We start from the raw sequence: 14,171 nt of genomic DNA, 5'->3' as shown, positions 1-14,171 counted from the left end.
GAGGAAGAAGACGAGTTCAAATTAAACGCTATATATAGCGTATGATTTGAAAACGCTATATATAGCGTTTAATTTGAACACGCTATATGAGAAGTCAAATCGTGTGACACATATAGCGTGTAACAACAACACGCTATACTTAATGGCAGACGTTACCGTTAATATATAGCGTGTTGTTATTACACGTTATATATAGAAATGTCATTTTGTTTTAATATACTTATTTGTGTGTTTTGAGTCCAAACAGACATTATTTAGGTTCCGGTCTCTTCTTTGCTTATATTTTGACTTCATTTTAGTTCCGAACTCTTGCGTGTATACTCAAGAAAGCATCCGCGTACTTACCGCTGTTCCATAACGCAAAGTTTGAGAAATAATCAAATATTTTTAAAAGTTATAATCTAAAGCAAATTATATATTTATCTGGTTATAAATTAATTTATTAACGTTAATCTAAGAAGCTTAAAGTTAGATTAAGATATTTAATTTTAAATAGACTAAAAGAAATACTCAATAAAATACATAAAGTGAGACAGCGAAATAGTAAATTTCGATTGTTATAACTTAAAAGAATAACGGAAAGATCATTTCCTCTTTTAGGCAATGTTTCAAATGCCCATAAAATACATGAAAATACCTCTAAGAACTTCAAGCACCCATAATATATTGGCTAAACTCTCTGGATTGATCACATCTGTCCACTCTGATGTAACTAGGGTGTTAATTTTGACAAGTGCAATAAAATGTGAATGGGTTCAGTATATGTAAAACAATGCGTTATTTATAATTATATACTACTCAGCTCACTCAAATTTGGTTCGAAGTATGTTAAGCCCAAATAAATTAGACAATTATTTACCCTTAATACAGGTAACAATTGAATTTATACGCAGCTTTAAGGATATGTGGATTGATTTAACATAAGTAACCAAAAATGTTAGATAAACAACACTACAAGAAATCAACCTTATTGTGGCGATCAAAATCGCTACAAAATCCATGTTAGTCGCTGCTAAAAGGTATCAGTGACGACTTTTGCATTGCCACAAGCACAACCGTAACTGAAAGTTATTTGTGACGACATTTGAAGTTGCCGGTAAAAGAACATATTTTGCGGCGACAGAGTTGCCACAAAAAGTTGGAAAAAGCGCTACAAAATATTGTTCCATAAGAACAAATATTAGATGGGCCGCCATTGTATATTCACCTTTAGCAGCGACTAGCATTGCCACAAAAAATTTATGTTCAGTGGCAAGATTATGTCGCCACTATAAATGTCTTTTAGTAACGACAGGTATGGCCACAAAATATTTAACCATGAAAGACAATGTTTTTCTGCAGCGACAATAAACCTACAGTGGCAACTTTAATATCGCAACAATTATTAATTTTTTGTGACAAAACTATGTCGCCACTAAAACTTTTTTTCTCAGCAATTATAACGATCAAAATTATATACATTTTCATTCCAGTAGGAACCTAATTCTCTAAAATTTCATATAGGGATATTCATATCAATTGACTATTAATATTAAAGCAACCAATAATGTTTGACAAATACCAAAAGAATTTTTCGAGGCGAATATTATAAATATTATCATTACTAAAAAGTAAATTACATATATACTACCCAACACTTCATTGTGCATTGTAATTGTACGCATATACATATCCCAAAAAAGACAAAATATTAAGTATCTTGTAATTGTTCCTTGCTCGACATCATCCTTGAACGATACCACTGTTTACGTGCTCTGTCCCTGCTAGACAAAAGTAATATATATAAAGAACATAATGAGATTTGTTATATCTAAAAATATGCATAGACGAATAAAGTACAAGCTAGTATAACACAAAGTAAATTTGTTTTATGTCGTTTCAATTGTGAAATGAAATGGCACAAGTGTGGGAACATAAGTTTTCAGGAAATAAAGAATGAGAATACAACAGTTGCACGAAAGCTGGATAAAGTAGAGATATTGGACAGTGATGTTTTATACTTCAATACCATACAAAAGGGGGTGATTTGTGTGGTACCCAATTTTTGCTTAGCTAGATTATAGAAGGACCTAGTTCTTCTATGTGTTCCAACTACTACTGTTTGCGGAATAATAAGTAAAGAAAATAAAGAACACAGAGATTTTTACGTGAAAAACACCTGGCTCAAAAGGTAAAGAAACCATGATCTACTACTTAGTAGGATTTTCCCAAACTTTCACTAAAATCACTGAGCCAAAACTGCATTTACAAAAACTCTTTTGTAAACCTAGGATTAACTCTAATCTCGTTGTGGCACACAACCTCTACTGTTGCGACAACTTCAAGTTAACTCTAACTTGAACACTCTAGGTACCTAATACAATTGTTTCTATAAAAGTTGAAAGGTACAATGTAAAATCACCTACTACAATTGAACTAGAATAAAAGATAGACACTTGGCACTGGTTTTTCTATCTTTTTCAAGTAGCTTCAGGATTGCACGCTTGAATCACACATAAATTGCTTGCAAAATTGCCTTGCTCTTTTGCTCTCAATTTACGTTTAACTTCTTCTTATGTGCATTACCTGTAAAAGAGAACAACACTGATATTTAATGAGTTAGTAATTAGAGATTGACTGGGATACATATGCTACTCTTCTATCGTAGAAGAGTTCTATTTGATCTCATACTCTAACACTATCCTCTTCCTAAACTGTGTTCTTTTCATGTAAGGAGTCTTTCTCTCCTTATCAAATATGAAACCTTTTCAATCAGATCAGGAGATATTACTTCGATAAGTTAGATTTATCTCCTTCATGTGCATCTCACATGTTTGGGTTGATCGTGACTGTGCTTCACAAGATGGACCTGGTCCATGTCTGAGTTCTTTTGTCAGTCTTCAAAACTTCACCTTTACTTGGGCCAACAAATTCTTCCTTTTTGATAATGACAAACTCTGTGCTTTTTACTTACTTGGATCATGTAGAACTCAGCTTAACCATCAATACAAAGTTTAGAAAATTCACTTATCTTCAATGACCGGTAAATTAGATTATAAATATCACTTATTTAGAATATGTAAAGCACAATATCTCTAACCCCTTTTGGCATCATCAAAAAGTTGCATACAAAGTGTGAGTCCCAGATTTTAATAAGTACTCATGGCCACTGGGGCAACTGCAAGTGCAATCATGAATTAATCATCAGTAATCAAGCAAATATATTTAAATTATCAAGGAAATATTAACATTTAACAAGAGCAAAATTAGTAGATATCATTGATAGAAGATATGTTGCAACCACAATCCACAACCAGAAAGCAAAAATATTCAAACATGAGCAAAAAGAAAGAAACATCCCTAATCCAGGTCATTGAAGGTACTAGACAAGTTCAGGAGATAAAGGCTAGAATTTTTAAGGCTTGGGAGAGCTAGATGGTTGGTTTTGGGCTTGGAGAAAATTCAGCATATTGTGAAGAATTCCATCATTCTTCTCCTTTTACTTGGTGAGCTTAGTTCTGAGAGCATCCCTCTCAAATTCCACCTCTGCCACACAAGCCTTTAGCCTAGCTAACTCAGTATCATTGGCCTCACTTTCCTGAACAAGAGCCCTGACTTTACTGTTGATAGGAGTCTTCTTGGATGAACCAGGTTCATTTGGGATGACATTGACTAAGTAGTCACAAGCAAGCAGAGTATTAATACCAAAGTAATCCTTGCTCTTGTAGCCATTTCCCATTTCTTCAGAGGCACATTGCACCTATCCAGAACTGTAGTCAGAATAAAGCCATAGGGGGTAGCATGAGCCTTGGAGCCATTGATAACCTTGTCCAGTAGCTTGATGATGAATGCATTCCAATTAATTTGCCTCCCGCTTTCAAGGTACTCCATCAGAACTAAGTCCATATAATTTGCAATATGCCTTCTCTCCTGCCTGGACAGTAGGCACTTGTTGATAAACTCAAAAATGACTTTATGTTGTGGCTTCATTTCACTCTTGTGCACAAACTTGGCCTCATTCACTTCTGCAACATCACAAAATCTCCTAGTGATTGTAAGGGAAGATGGAAGGGAATCCAGACTTGGACATCTTTGTCTGGTATAATCATCATATCCTTTAGCAGGGATGTCTAGAATCTCTCCCAGTTTCTCTACATCAAAAGTCACTTGAACTCCTTTGACTTTGCTTGTAACTTTTCCAACTTTGACTTCAGCATTTGCCATGAATTCAATGATTTCATTTCTGGCCAATCTCCCATCCATCTGAAGGACCATGTCCTTCCAGCCCTGAACACCTAGTGTGTCAACCAACCGAACCATTCCTGGTTCCACCAAATCTTTCAGCAATCTTCCCTTCAAAAAATTTCTTTTGCCAAACATGGCCAACTTGTCTTGTTCGCCATCAGACTCACTTTCTTCATCACCACTCCATTCCTCATCTTCAGAAACTCTAACTTGTTTGCTTTTTACTACAGACCTGGTCCTCTTGGCCAATGAAGGTTCAGGGTCCTCAGACACAAAGGAAGACTTCTTGGAAGAAGTCTTGTTCTTTTTTAGGCTTGGGGATCTGAACCTCCACTGTTATAACTTTTTCCTGATGAACCTATTCCATCTCATCAACATCTATAGCTTCTGAGGACTCTGCAACCTTACCTTTTCCTTTATCCATCATTTTCATCTTACTTTTAGCCAAAGCCTTTTGTAGATCACTCTCACTCTATTTCACCCTACTTCTTGTGGCTCTTCCCTTTGACAAGAAAGTTTCAGTAGTTGTTGGGGAGGAAGCCTTTCGTTTCTTGGAAGGTTTAGGAGCACTGGAACTTTTGGGGTGGGAGTTCTCCTTTTCTTTGGATTGTAACTTGCACCTACCTTCTTCAAAAGGTCTGTTAGGGTCTCTTCAACTAATGAACCAGGTTCATCTCCCTGTGAACTTAGATTAACTAACCCTTCAGCAACTTCACCAGAACCACTTCCCCCTGACTTCTTGCCACTTTCTTCAATAGTTTCATGTGCAACCCCACAAATAGCAGGTACATGCAATGCAACAGTGGGTGAGTAATTAGCCACTCTTTTCCCTTTTCCCCTCACATCACCACATTCACCCTCTCTCTCCTTTTCTTTTTCAAATTTCTTTTTACCTCCACTCCTTCTTAACTCAGGTAATTCCACATCCCTGATAGGCCCAACCAAAACAAACCTATTTTTTAAATTTTTAGTCCAAAAAGAACTTACCTTAGAAGGGGATTTTTGAGCCTTCTCAGAGTCAGAAGACCCAGGTCCTTCCCCCCCACTAGCAGATTTGTACGACTCAGAATTAGAGTCAGAATCAGAATCTTGAGCCTGAATTGCCCTTAATTTCTCATTCAATTTCTTTGAGAGAGCATCCGATGCCACCGTTTTACGAGCAAGCATTTTTACTCTCCTTCGCCTGGGTTGGGGAGTCGTGCTAGGTGGATGAGGGGTAGATGACTCAGAGGGAGTGGGATGTGGAGGAGTTCCAGGGTTGTCTTGTGGGTTTGTCATTATAGCTGATTTCTTGAGAGAATTGGTGAGTTAAACCTTTGGAGAAGAAAGCAATTGAGAGTGAAGAAGATTTTTGACGGTTTTGAATGATGAGGGTAGCAGGAAGTAATAATGAGTATTTAAAGGGAAAGACTCATTTAATGGATAAAGGTAGCTTTAGCGGTCAATTAGAGGTCTAATCAACCTGAAATTGCAGGTTGAACGAACGGTTAGGCTTCCCTAGATTTTAGGCAATTTTTGTGATTAGAATTCTAATGAGGACAGAACTGGTTCAAAAACAAACGGGTAGGATTTTCTAAGGAGTTGAAAAATTGTAGGATTCTGCTTATGATTTAAATATTTATATTTCTAATTGTGCAGAGTATAGAAAACATACCTTGGCATTCAGATGAAACAATACTGAGGAACCAGGTTCTTCATTTAGAATTCTCTTGACCATGCCTCAATTTACCACAATAGAGAAAACTTTGTAAGAGATCAATGAGTCATATTAACATATGTCACAGGAGTATACTATTTACAGTATGAAGTTGAGTAAAAATTAATCTAGATATTTACACAAGTTCGGATTTCCTAGCCAATTTTTTTTCATTTTTATTTTTTTCATTGTGCATTCTGAGCTGGTCCCATTAGGTGATCTTAATCATCCCTAATTCCAACTTGTTCCTTTCAAAGTTTTCTCTACTCAGTGCTTTAGTAAAGATGTCAGCAATTTATTTATCAGTAGCACAGAATTCTATGGTAATCAATCCTTTCTCATAGTTATCTCTTAAGAAGTGATGTCTAACATCTATGTGCTTAGTCCTCTTATGATGAACATGGTTATTTGTCATACTTATAGCACTAGTGTTATCACTGAAGATAGGAATGCAACCAACTTCAATGCCAAAATCTATCAGCTGCTGTTTGATCCACAATAATTGAGCACAACAAAAGGCAGCAACAACATATTCAGCCTCAGCAGTGGATAAGGCCACTGAATTCTGCTTTTTAGTGGCCCATGATACAAGATATGAACCAAGAAAATGAGCCATACCTGAAGTGCTCTTCCTATCCGCAAGGAAACCTGCATAGTCAACATCAGCATATCCTACTAGATTGAAAAAACTACCTTTAGGGTACCAAAGACACAGATCAGTAGTGCTTTTCAAATATCTCAGTATCCTCTTGACAACAGTCAAGTGAGATTCCTTAGGATTTACCTGAAAACGAGCACAAAGCCCTACACTAAAAACTATGTCATGTTTGCTAACAAGTAAGATACAAAAGTGAACCAATCATACCCCTATACAACTTCTGATCAACAGATGAACCAGGTTCATCTATGTCTAATTTAGTAGCTGTTGCAATGGGTGTGTCTATTTCCTTTGATTCATCCATTTTAAACTTCTTAATCAACTCTTTTGCATATTCTGCTGATGGATCATGGTTCCATTTGGGTTTTGTTTGACCTGTAAGCCTAAGAAAAAGTTAAGCTCACCCATCATACTCATTTCAAACTCACTCACCATTAATTTGGCAAAATCCTTACTTAGTTTGTCAGTGGCTGCCCCAAAAATTATGTCATCAAAATATATTTGTACCACAAGAAGATCCTTACCTTTTTCCCTCAGGAATAAAGTACTGTCAATTTTACCTCTTTTGTAGCCATGTTCAAGCAGAAATTTGGACAGTCGTTCATACCATATTCTAGGAGCCTGCTTTAGTCAGGGAGCCTTATCTAATTTGTACACATGTTCCGGATACTCCTTGCTCTCAAACCTTGGAGGTTATTTGACAAATACTTCTTCTTTTATGTAGCCATTCAGGAAGGCACTTTTGACATCCATCTGATGAAGAGTGAATTCCATGTGTGTTGCGAAGACTATGAGGAGTCTTATTGCCTTCAGTCTTGCAAGTGGAGCAAAGGTCTCATCATAATCTATACCCTCCTCTTGGTTATAACCTTGGACCACCAGTCTTGCCTTGTTCCTTGTAAATGTTCCATCTTCATCAAGCTTGTTTCTGAAGACCCATTTAGTGCCAATTACTGATCTGTCCTTGGGTCTTGGAACTAGATGCCAAACTTGACTTCTCTCAAACTGATTGAGTTCATCTTGCATTGCATTTACCTAATCTGCATCCTGCAAAGCCTCAACAACATTTTTAGGTTAAATAAGAGATAGGAAAGCATCAAAAGCACACAAATTCTTTAATTGTGATCTAGTTTTAACTGTAGAGGTTGGATAAGTGATTATATTCTCAATGGGATGAGAACTTTGATACTTGTGAGGTTTCACAACCAACTGATTTCTGCTTGATGTTTCTCCCATGTTCTGTTGCTGAGGAACAAGGTCATGAACAGGTTCCTTTAGGGGATTGGTTTCAGTTCCCCCTATCAGGTTGCTCTAGATGGAAGAACCTGTTCCACCACCCATTCCTTCTTTTGGTGCAACTTTAGCTTGAGCTGAGACTTCACTCAATTCTTTTACCAGCCCAATAGCTTCATCTTCATGTTCCTGTCTCTCAGAATGAATGTTAGTGTCATCAAAAACTACATGTACTCTTTCTTCTACACACAAAGTTCTTTTATTGAACACTTTATACGCTTTGCTATGTGAAGGATATCCCAAGAATACTCTCTCATCACTTCTGGGATCAAACTTACCTAGGGAGTCCTTTCCATTGTTGTGCACAAAGCACTTTCATCCATATTCCCTAAGATGAGATATATTTGGTTCTCTCCCTTTAAGTAACTCATAGGGAGTCTTCTCTACAAGAGGTCTAGTCAGACATCTATTAATAATGTAACATGCAGTATTTACAGCCTCTGCCCAGAAGCTATGGGGCAGTTTACTAAAAAGAAGAATAGTTCTAGCCATATCTTCAAATGTCCTATTCCTTCTTTCAACTACTCCATTTTGTTGAGGAGTCCTAGAGACAGAAAAATTATGATCTATTCCATGCTCATCACAAAATTCAGCAAACTTAGCATTTTCAAATTCAGTTCCATGATATGACCTGATTGATACAAGTTGATTACCTAGTTGTTTCTGAGTTTTTCTAACAAAGGCAGTAAACATGTCAAATGCTTCATCCTTAGATGTTAAGAACAGTATCCAGGTAAACCTAGAGTAATCATCAACAAGTACCATCACATATTTCTTACCACCTCTGCTCAATGTTCTCATTGGACCACAGAGATCCATATGAACCAGTTCCATCGTACTAGTTGTGCTTACCATTTTCTTGCTTTTAAAGGATGATCTTACCTGCTTCCCCCTTGCACAAGCCTCATAAACTTTGTCTTCCTTGAACTTGATGTTAGGTAACCCTATCACCAGGTCCTTGGAGACTAATTTGTTGAGTTGTTTTAGACTTGTATGACCAAGTCTTTTGTGCCACAGGAGGGGGTCATTGTCCAACACACTCAAGAAAGTGAGTTCATTTTCTGAAAGAGTAGACAAATCTACAATGTAAATATTGTTAACTCTTTTTTCTTGCAAAACAATCTTGTTAGTGGTAAGATTAATCACAAAGCATTTTGTAGAGGTAAATGCTACAAGGTTACCTCTGTCACACAGTTTTGATACACTGATTAGGCTATATTTCAAGCCATCTATCAAGTAGACATTCTCAATAGAATGTGAGTCTATCTTACCTACCTTTCCAACCCCAATAATCTCACCTTTCTTCCCATTTCCAAAGGAGACATTATCTCCTTTTAAGTCCTCAAGTGAAAGGAACTGATTCTTGCTTCCAGTCATATGTTTTGAGCAGCCACTATCCATGTACCATATTTGGCTACTTCCTTTCACTTGGACCTGAAAAAAGAAATCAGGGGTTAGTCTTAAGAACCCAAACTAGTTTGGGTCCCTTTCTATAGGCAAAAGGGTAAATTAAATTCCTTTTGGCCCACCCAGGCAGTCTATTTTTCTCTTGAACAAAGGTTTTGTTCTTTTGACTGTCCTTTTCTTTTGCATTATATTCATTTTTGTAATGACCAGTCTTGCCACAGTGTGTGCAGATTTTATTTTCAGGAAGAGTGATGTACTTGCTTTTGGGGTCCCACTTAGGTGCTTGGGTCCCATAGCCAAGTCCTCTCTTGTTGCTACTGTGGTGTTCTTGTAGCCAGGATAGTACATCAGAAGCCTTATTCCATTTGCAAGTTCTGTCTAGTTCATGCTTTACCTTCCCTAGGTCTTCTTTTAAGACTCTTATCTGCTCATTTTTCTTGTACAACTCATCCTTCATCTTTCCTAGATTTTCTTCTAAGGTGAGATGTCTGTGATCAGCTTTCTTCTTACCTGTTCCTAATCTCAGTTTTAAATTTTCAAACCTATGTTCTAAGACACTGGTGTCAAGTTCAAGAACCTAGACTCTCATTAGCCCTAGATTCTAGATTTTTGCATTTAGCTTTTAAGATCACACACTCCCTAGATAGTTGTTCCTTCTCATTGTTAATTACCTCAGACTCATCGATGAAGTCTAGCGATAGTTCAGATAGCCTTTCTTTAGACAGAAATTTAATCTTGTCTTTGAGATGAATCACACTTACCTCTTGTTCATTATCTGATTCTCCGATGACCATAAGTGTTTATCATCTCCAGCTTCATCTTCTGAACCCTCATATGATGTTTCTCCTCAAGCAGCAACCATAGCCTTTGTTGATCCTTTCTTCCTTTTGGGTTGAACCTGTTCCTTCTTTTTGTTCCTTCATTCAGCCCTTTCCTTCTTCCATTCAATTTCTCACTAAGGACAGTTCTTGATCATGTGATTAGTCTTGCCACATATGTAGCAACCCTCGTTGGTTTGTTTCTCAAGAGCCCTTGGTTTGTTGAAGGTTGTACCTCTTGAAGAACCCTTTCCTTTTATTAGGTACTTTTTGAAATCTCTTACGATCATGGTCATTTCATCATCCTCTCGATCAGCACCTTCAGCTATTCTGAGAGCCAGACTCCTTTCCTTCTTGGGTGCATCCATTTTCATGGTTTGCCTTCTCAGTTCATAGGCAGTGAGATTTCCAATCATTTCATCCAAATTGAGAGTAGCAATGTTCTTTAATTCCTGAATAGTGGTGATTTTGATTTCCCAAGTTACTGGTAAGACCCTTATCAAGATTTTCTCAACCTTGTCTTCTTCAAGGATAATTCTCCCAAGAGATTTAAGTTCATTTGTTAGTGTTGTGAACCTTGTGTACATCTCCTGGATAGTTTCTCCTTCCTTCATAGTGAAATTCTCATATTGAGAATATAACAGTGTTCCTCTTGATCTCTTTACTTGAGGAGTTCCTTCATGAGCCACTTGTAAAGTGTCCCGTATCTCCTTAGCAGTGGTACAACTTTGAATGCTGCTGTACTCGTCTGGACCTAATCCACACACAAGCCATTTTTTGGCCTTGGCATTCTTTTTCCATTTCTTCAAATCTTCAGCAGTGCACTCAGCTCTTGTCTTTGGCACGTCCACTCCTTCAGCATTCTTCTTTGTAGTAGCCAGGGGACCATCTGTGACTATGTCCTAGAGTTCATAGTATTCTCCTATGATGTGGTCTCTCATCTTGTTCTTCCACCAAGAATAGTACTGACCATTAAGGAGTGTAGGCCTAGCAGTGGATTGCCCTTCCCAGTTTCCAGGTGGTGCACTCATCTTGATCTATTCCTAAGGTGTTAGCCTCTTCAAGGATAACCCGCTCTAATCCACTTGATGTTTTATACGTCGATAGCACACAAGATGGGAGGGTGATTTGTGTGGTACCCAATTTTCGCTTAACTAGATTATAGAAGGATCTGGTTCTTCTATGTGTTCCAACTACTACTGTTTGCGGAATAATAAGTAAAGAAAATAAAGAACATAGAGATTTTTACGTGGAAAGCACCTGGCTCAAAAGGTGAAAACCCCACGATCTACTACTTAGTAGGATTTTCCCAAACTTCCACTAAAATCACTAAGCCAAAAATTGTATTTACAAAAATTCTTTTGTAAACCTAGGATTAACTCTAATCCCGTTGTGGCACACAACCTCAACTATTGCGATAACTTCAAGTTAACTCTAACTTGAACACTCTAGGTACCTAATACAATTGCTTCTATAAAAGCTGAAAAGTACAATGTAAAATCACCTACTACAATTGAACTAGAATAAAAGATAGACACGTGGCACTGGTTCTTCTATCTTATTCAAGTAGCTTCAGGATTGCACGCTTGAATCACACATAAATTGCTTGCAAAATTGCCTTACTCTTTTGCTCTCAATTTACGTTTAACTTCTGCTTATGTGCATTACCTGTAAAAGAGAACAATACTGATATTTAATGGGTTAGTAATTAGAGATTGACTGGGATACAGATGCTACTCTTCTATCGTAGAAGAGTTCTAGTTGATCTCATACTCTAACACTATCCTCTTCCTAAACTGTGTTCTCTTCGTGTAAGGAGTCTTTCTCTCCTTATCCAATATGCAACCTTTTCGATCAGATCTGGAGATATTACTTCTGATAAGTTAGATTTATCTCCTTTACGTGCATCTCACATGTTTGGGTTGATCATGACTGTGCTTCACAAGATGGACCTGGTCCATGTCTGAGTTCTTTTGTTAGTCTTCAAAACTTCACCTTTACTTGGGCCAACAGACAGTGCGAGCAATAAAAGCCTCGTCTAACTTAAGCTCTACCCCTGTCCTAGCCTTAATTATCCAATTTCTTATGCTTATACTTTTCCATTCACTGAACCTACTTAAATAACTAATATGCATTAACAACCAAGACAGTCCAAAACAGCCTGAACACAAATCTCAAATTTTTGTTACTGCATTCTTGCACATGCACTATCAGGTAAACAAAATATGGAAGCCTACTGAAACGCTATCAATAAGATAGATGGAAGGTGAGATTTATCTCATAGAAGTAAAACTACCTATTCCATATTTTCATTAGTACATGGGTTCCAAAAGCAGAAAATGTGTTTCTATATAGGGAAGATTTACTGGTGCAGATGCTAAAAATAGATGCTCGCACTTCAATTACTCAAAATAGAGGTCACTATGCAATTAAGTTGGAGAAGAGTTTTGAATCACAACAAACAGGGAAGTTGGACTATTTAGGTTCAGCAAATAGGGATAATAAGTTATATAGTTGGATTGCAAAGGTTGATGATTTCAAGTTAGCAGGTATAATTGGTGACTATGCGGAAAAATAGAGACGTGAAATCTTTATCTCTGAGATTCAGGCAGAAGAGAAGCGCAAAAATGATACGCTTGTCTCTAATCTGGCTGAAACAATCGAGGCCAAAAGTAGGCGACTCAAGGATATAGAGAGCAGATGCAGTGAAACTTCAATATAATGTGCCTAAACAAAGTGATGATGCAAAGAGATGAAATGATCCAAGAATATAACGAAAAATGTACATATTTTCTCCTAACAGATATTAGCTAGTTTAACCTTGCTTTTGACTTACGATAAGTATTTTTGTTCACTCTCAACTTATATAATAATTAGCCTATGACAGCTAAGAGAATTTTACTTTACAGAAGGAGAAAGAAACTCTCCGTGAGAAGATGCTGGAGTTGCAAACAAAACTCGACTCAAAGCAGGCGCTAGAGTTGGAGATAGAACATCTTAGAGGGGCTACGCAAGTAATGAGACACATGGGAGACGAACAAGATGTGAAGAAAAAATTAGACGAGACCCAAGAGAGCCTAAAAGATAAATAAGAAGATTTATGTCGTCCTAACAGTCCATAAAAGAACCTTGTCAACTATTTAAATTACTAGCTTCTCCTGAGGTTCCATCTTTCAAAGTCAGTTTACTTAAATAGTGAAAATTTGACAAATGGAACATGTTTTCATGGATTTTAGGTAATGAAGAAATACTCCTCTCCGGGCTTTAATCGGTGTCAAGAGAATAGGAGAACTTGATATTAAAAGATTTCAGGAGATAACCAAGAAAATGTTTGTTGAAAATGCAGATTTCAAAGCTGCCGAGTTGTGCTCAATCTGGGAGGCTCATCTTAGGGATCCCAATTGGCATGCCTTTAAAGTTGTAACAACTGAAAATGGTCCCAAGGTAATAATACATTGTAGTTTCTTACTTAGCAATAAAAGAAATACATTATTGTTGCCAAACATAACCAGATGCTCTAATGTGTTCTTCCAAAAGATAACACTCAATAACTTGCAGTTAAAGCTATAGTACTATTTTAGAAGATTTTGGGCTCAAAAAATTGAGATTTCACATAAACAGAAAGAGGATGAAAGTTAAATAAGGAGAAGTTGAAAAGAATATAGGGAGCAAGTGGCAGAAAAATCATCTAGAAATAAGAATTGTCCAGAAAAAAGGAAGAAGAAATGCCGAGAAGGAAGAAGAATTGTTAAGAAGGAGCGGAGCAAGTACCTGTTGCATTCTGGTCATGAAACTAGAAAATTGTTCATGCATTTTCTCGTTCACTTCTAGAGAGATCCTCTTGTCTACTTCTGCATTTGAGTGTTCATACTCCTCTGCCAACTTCCTTTCCAACACAATTTCCAACTTCCTTTTCCAATTCAATTTCCGTATTTCTTCGTAACTCAGCAGCCATTTGTTCATGTTCTTCTTGCAACTTCCTATCCATCTCGGCTTGCATCTCTTGACGCACAATATCAATAGCAGAAGATATGCTGACCTCTATATTTGCCTGCTGAATTTTACTCTTTTTAGT

Source organism: Nicotiana tabacum, chromosome 8, assembly GCF_000715075.1.
Source record: "Nicotiana tabacum cultivar K326 chromosome 8, ASM71507v2, whole genome shotgun sequence".
Classification (NCBI taxonomy): domain Eukaryota; kingdom Viridiplantae; phylum Streptophyta; class Magnoliopsida; order Solanales; family Solanaceae; genus Nicotiana; species Nicotiana tabacum.
The sequence above is the reverse complement of the archived record's forward strand: the minus strand, read 5'-3'. Positions refer to the sequence as shown.